Genomic DNA, 6989 nt, shown 5'->3' on the forward strand with positions numbered 1-6989 from the left:
TAAGTGGTACAAATTCAGGCTTTATAAAGAAGCCATCAATCACAGGCATAACCAATAATATTAATCAGAATAAAGGTGGGCAAACAGATAACATCTTCAAAAACAGGGTTATAGAAGTAATAAGTGCAAGAATATTGATAACTACAATAAAGAACTCCACCTACAAGTTCAGATGCTCTCAAAAAAAAAATGTAAATTTTAAGAGCATCTATTAAGAATACCTATTTTATTAATTTCTACAGAAAATTCTCAAAAAAGGAATCAATGGAATTCCCAAATCTTTAGAAATAATGGTTATCCATAAACACTTAATAACCAAATAAAAGCTTGATAACACTAAACAGCCAAAGAAAAATCTCCAAACAGTATCTCCATTTCCCCCATTCCAAATTAGTGAACAGAAAGCATATAGCTAAGAAATAAAAGTTATACATCAGATTCACTAGGCCTAATACTATTAAAACTCTCTTCCCCTCTTCACAATGATGAAAGCTTTCAAAAAATCTGCACCAAAAGCTCTGAGGACATGGCCTCAGAGCTGAACCTAACATATGATTGGCCCCCAAGAGACCTTAAAAGTAACCTTAGTCTAAGATTACATTTCATATAAACAGAGCTAATTTGTTAATCTGTGTTATAAATTGTGAACCTAACAAGTGTAATAAGAAGAGCAGTCAGATATATGGGTATTCATTGTTATTTATCTATTATTTAAGTTACCATTCAAATTTACCGTTTTGTTACTTAGCATTTGACTTACCAATTAATTATTAAAATTATGTATTTAGCAATACCTGAATAGTAAATAAACTCTCTTACTTAACAGAAAGAAAGAAAGTAACAAAGCATAAATGTAAAATTATTATGAATGCTCAAAATAATTAAACAAAGAATCCTGTGTAATTTAGTTGTCGCATTTGCCTGTTCTGCTGTCTTTACAGTCACTGAAGAAGTGATACAGGAAGTACCATAATCTGTAGTCCTTTAATAAGTTCTTGGGGTTGGGTCCTTGAGGTTGGTCAGACATTCTCTCAGATATGCCAGACAAGCCGTTCTTGCTACCTGGGAGTCAAAAACGCTGATGGAACTGATATTCGGGTGACACTCAAGTCAAAGTGGACCCAATTTCGGCGAAGTCCGGACGGTCTATGAGAGCCAAATCCTCTGCTTGCACCTTCACGATGGTGAGACTGTTAGTAATCCTGGGTATAACCTTCATGCACAAGTACATGGTGGGTGACCACCCAGGTGTGAACCAACGTAAGCAGGGGTCGAGGTGTGGCGCCCACACCACATGGAGGAACGCCGCCCCTCTATGTTACCAGGCAGTACTAGGTGGTAGATGACTCATCAACCGGTGAAATACCACCACTTTGCTTATTGGAGGCTTGAAGTGGTGGAACCCATGTTTAGTCTCTAGAGCTAAGTTCCGGCCAACCCTTCCCTATCTCTTCCATCATGCAGTATGATTGATGATTTTTGAGGTTATGATGAATGTTGTGGCGAGATCCAATATTCCTTACATTTCGAGGGCACAGCTCTAAAACGGTGTTCGCAGGCCGGCCGCTAGTTAGTACACCGGACTGAACCTATTGGTAACTCTGTAGGAAGCTTCCGGATCAGCTAGTGTATAATCTTGCTACCTCTACTCTGCCAGATAGTGACTGGAGGGAGTCCGAGTAGTGTGTATGCGGGGAGCATTGTCGAGGCCACGTTATGTCAAGGATCTGGGTATATTCTTACCACATGTACGTCATATCCAAAAATTTCATTACTTCATACAGCATGTCCCACCCGCCTTTTCTTACTATTGAATACACCATGAATTGTCAAAATAATAGAGCAAGCTTATCTGCGAAAAGATCTAAACCTCCCAAGGACTTCCTAATTCATTTCACAAATATACGTGGTCTCAATTCTAATCTCAACGATGTCCATTTCCACTTGCAGTCTTCCAAACCCCATGTACTTTTTCTGACTGAATCTCAGTTATCAGTTGATTCAACTACTGCTCATCTCAGAAGTCCAAATTATTTGCTGTATGATTCCTTTCGCCTCAAAGGTGGTACTTGTGCATATGTCTGTTCTGGTATTCCCTGTCAAAGACTTGGCAATTTGGAATCTCCTCTCTTTGATCTTCTCTGGCTTAAAATCTCTCTACCTCATTGTGTAAAATTCATCTGTTGTCTCTACCGTTCTCCCAACTCCACTAATCACTTGGAGCTCTTTGACTTCCTCTCTTTGCAACTTGACTTTCTCCAGTCCAACTTTCCTAACAGTGAGGTAATTTTCCTTGGTGATTTTAATGTTCACAACTCCAGCTGGCTTCCGTTTTCTAGTCACACCGACCCAGCAGGTCGAGATGCTGAGGCTTTTGCAATTACTAATGACCTAGCACAGATTGTTCATTTACCTACAAGAATACCGGACAATCCTAATCATACAGCCAATACGCTTGATCTTTTTCTCACAAACAACCCTTCTAAGTACAAGGTTGAAGTGAGAGGTCCTTTAGGCACTTCAGATCACAACTTGGTGATTGTCTCTTCTCCAATGGAACCCTTATCTCATGGCTATTCCGAACCTCGTATTGTTTGGCATTACAAGAATGCAAAATGGGATGACCTGCGAGACGTCTTTTCTTCTTTTCCTTGGTCTGATTACTGTTTCAAAACTTCTGATGTCAACGTTTGCTCAGATCGTGTGAGTGAAATTATTCTTGCAGGAATGGAATCCTTTATCCCACACTCCACTTTAAAATCTCGTCCTTTATCTAAACCTTGGTTTTCCAATAAATGTGCTAAGGCTGTCCAAGAGAAGAACGTTGCATATCGTAATTGGCTTGTTTCTAATTCTTCAGTTTCATTTTCTGCCTACAATAAAGCTCGCAACAATTGTAAAGCAGTTATTAATCAGTCCAAACTAGAGTTTGAACAGGCTAAAAGTAGAAAACTTGCTTCTTGCCCTAATGGTAGCCGAGCATTCTGGTCTCTTGCCAAAGCTATTGGCCGCAACTTTTGCCCATCTCTGCTCCCACCTCTGTCCAAACCAGATGGTTCTGTTGTCACTTCAGCCAAGGATAAAGCTGACCTGCTAGCATCCCATTTTTCTTCCAGCTCATGTATTAATGATCTTGGTAAAACACCTCACACCATTCCTAACACGCTCCATTCAATGCCTCCTGTGGTCTTCCATAAAAAGGATATCAGAAGGATTTTGATGAATCTTGATGCTAAGAAAGCTCCAGGTCCTGATGGTATTTCTCCACTTGTTCTCAAAACCTGTGCTCCTGAACTTACTCCTATTCTTTGCCGCCTTTTTTCACTTTCTTATTCCAAAGGTGTTTTTCCTTCTGCTTGGAAATTTGCTCATATCCAGCCAGTTCCTAAAAAGGGTGACAAATCCCTCCCATCCAATTATCGTCCCATTGCAATTACTTCTGCTCTTTCTAAAGTAATGGAGAAATCAATTAACCGCCAACTCTTAAACTACCTAGAAACCTTCTGTCTGATTGACGATCACCAGTATGGATTCCGTCAGTGTCGATCCACTGGTGATATTCTGGCTTATGTTACCCATTTATGGACTAATTCAATGGAAAGGTTCGGTGAAACACAAGTAGTTGCTCTTGACATCTCAAAGGCTTTTGATCGCGTTTGGCATAAAGGTCTTCTAAACAAGCTTCCATCTTATGGTTTGCCAACTGTTTTTAGTAATTGGTTATCCAGTTTTCTCTCTGATCGCTCACTGAGGGTGATGGTAGCTGGCTCTCTGTCTTCTAACTCCTCCACTAATGCCGGTGTCCCCCAAGGTTCAGTTCTTTTCCCTACTCTTTTCCTCTTGTATATCAATGACCTTCTTCCATTGACTGGAAATCCTATCCATAGTTTTGCCGATGATAGCACATTGCATTCCACTTTCCATTTTGAGAAACCTTGTCCAGCTCAATCAGCTTCAAGTTCTCGAAAATCTGCTGCCAATTCCTTAAATGCCGATCTTCAGGTAATTCTCCAGTGGGGCAAAGACAACTTAGTTGATTTCAACCCTTCTAAAACTCAATCTTGTCTTATATCTCGCAAAAAGGATTCTTCTGCTCCTATGCTTATCTTTAGTGACACTCCGATTTCTAGGCAAAATGATATATCTCTTTTGGGGATTACCCTGACTTCTAATCTCTCTTGGCACAAGCACATTACAAATATTGCTTCCTCTGCATCTAAAAAACTTGGTTTTCTCTTTCGCTCTCGGCGTTACTTTTCTCCCAAACAGCTGCTCACTCTGTATAAATCGCAAATCCACCCTGGCATTAAATATTGTTCCCACATCTGGGGTGGTGCCCCCAAAACCTCTCTCAGGCTTCTTGATTCCATTCAGAAGAGGGCAGTTAGGTTAATTAATGATTCATCTCTAACAGAGTCTCTCCACTCGCTTTCTCATAGACACACTGTTTCTGCTGCATGCCTCTTCTACAGATACTTCCATGGGCACTGTTCTTCTGAATTGGCGTCTATAATTCCCGCTCTCTCTTTCAAAACAGTCCGAACACGTGCCGCCAACATCCATTTACTGTCCAACTTCAAACCCACAGAACCAACTTTTCATCTTCCTCATTTATTCATTCAACTGCCATTTTCTGGAACAACCTTCCTTCATACGTATTTCCTGAAAATTACAATCTACAGAAGTTCAAGTCCAATATCAATAAATATCTTCTTTCGTCTTCTCAACCTCCAACCCAAGCACGGTACTAAGTACTATAGGTTATAATACCTCTCGTGTTTGGGGTTCTCATAAAAAAATAAAAAAATAAAATAAAAAAAAAGTTAAGGATAGAGTATATTCTATGCAGGATGAAGTGTTATATGATAGTTATTACAATAATATAATTATAAAAATTACATTTCATAATACTAATTATATATATATATACAGCGTATAATAATTTTATTCTTTATATAGAGGTACTAAGTAAACCAATTATAGATCACCACAAAATTAAAAAGATACTGTAACACCTTTTTATAATGAAATAAACATATAATTTTAAGTAACTTAAGCCCAAATTACGTGGCTGTCCTGGGAAGGAGGCATTTGTTTCTAAATACACACAAAGTGAGCATTGATCATTCTTTCCAGGATCTTGCTTGTTCAATTGTTCCATTGCCTTGACAAGCTTACTCATTCCTGGGACAGAAGCATCAGAACCTACACCATGTTCCCTGATGATACATTCCACAAACAAAAAGCCTATAGGGAAAAATTCACCCTTTTTTAAAAATATAGAAGGGTTAGCAGGCTAACTCTTCTGCAACCCTTAATCTATAAAATGGCTACATACTGGGGACATTTCTCATTGTGATAAAAATGACTTAGAACACTGCTCCAAACCAGGTGTGTTTGGAGGAGTAACATTCAGTGTAACACCAAATAAGACTCATCGACCATTGAGCTCATCCCAAAGGCTAATCGTCATCTTCACACTTCTTAAAGATGTGTGAAGAGGAAATCTAGCTAAAATCACAAATGACAGCTAAAAAATGAATACTGGTACATAGGATTGGGAACCTCCCTAGAAAACTCATCCTTACTTTGAATTCAGTTACTTCTGGAAATAACACTGTCCAGTAAGGCCACACGTACCTAAGTCACTAAGGTATTTCAAGTGTCAAAAATATGCACACTCAGAAATCAAGTGTTGTGGTGCCCTTGCATGTACACAGTGTGATGCAAAGGACCAAGAAATCGCAATCTGTTGACCTACATGTATTAACTGCCAAGGAGAGCACCCTGCATATTCTTGGACATACAAGCAGTAGAAATATGAAAAAGAGATACAAAGATTAAAAGCAGAGCTAAACATATTGCATGAGGAGGAAAGAAAAGTGGTAAGACCTATAAATAGCAACAAACCTTAATATGCTCAGAAAGTTGCAAGATGTTCCATTGGAACATGACTGTTGCATCTAAAGAGTTATTTATGCCATTGTATGCTATTTATTAAGCCAACAAAACCACAGAAAGAGCAGTCAGCTGCTACTCCTTTATCAGTACTAAAGGAAAACTTCAAAAACTGAAGTACCCCTTGTAGTAACACAAGAAAAAATGAATGTTCAAGGTGAATGAAGAATCAGACAGCTGTCTTGGAGCTATTAGCAAAGAAGAAATGAGCACTGCAGTACAGTATCCATACTTCTCTAAAAAAAACATAAATCATAAAACTGAAAAAAACTGAACCCTCGGCCAATTTGGAAACCGACCAATGGCCCCAATCAAGCCCAAATAATGGCCAATTTCATATGGCAGTTGTTCTGACGTAATATTGACATCAAGGCCTTACTCCGTAGGCATAAAACCAGTTTCTCTATTTTCAGGAGACGTGTAAAGGCAAATGAGGACCCTACTTGGTGGAATGCTATCTTGATAAGCCAATACAGAGTAGAGGATGTTGTTGCTCATGGAGGCGTAGCCATCATAGTGGTTAACCATACCTGTGTCCAAATAATTTTTTTCCACTTACTGCCAACATAGAGGCAGATGCCATTTTGTCTCTTTATGGAATTCCTATTGAAAATCTGTTCAGTAAATTTACCACCTGAGATTGACATCTACCAGACTGATATTCTCATTAAGCAAATCTCAATGGACATTCCGTGGGGTAATGCAAAAACGCTAATCTGAGGGGCCATATATTAGAACACAATGAGCTCTCCATCCTAAATGTGGAAATGAACACATCTTTTTCCACATGCCTACCCACTCATCATCAATCATCAGCCATTTTCAATTTACTGCAGGATGAAAGCCTCTCCGACAATTTTCCAGTTCCTTCTGTTTTGTGCAATGGCCATTCATTTACTGTCCACGAAATTCTGAATTTCATCTGTCCATCTCCATTGTTGTCTTCCAAGTTTTCTTTTAGCTCCTCATGGGTACCATTCTGTTATTTTCTTAGTCCATCTGTCATCATGTCTTCAAGAAATGTGCCAAGT

This window comes from Mastigoproctus giganteus, chromosome 14 (assembly GCF_048544385.1).
Source record: "Mastigoproctus giganteus isolate SK-2022 chromosome 14, ASM4854438v1, whole genome shotgun sequence".
Lineage (NCBI taxonomy): Eukaryota > Metazoa > Arthropoda > Arachnida > Uropygi > Thelyphonidae > Mastigoproctus > Mastigoproctus giganteus.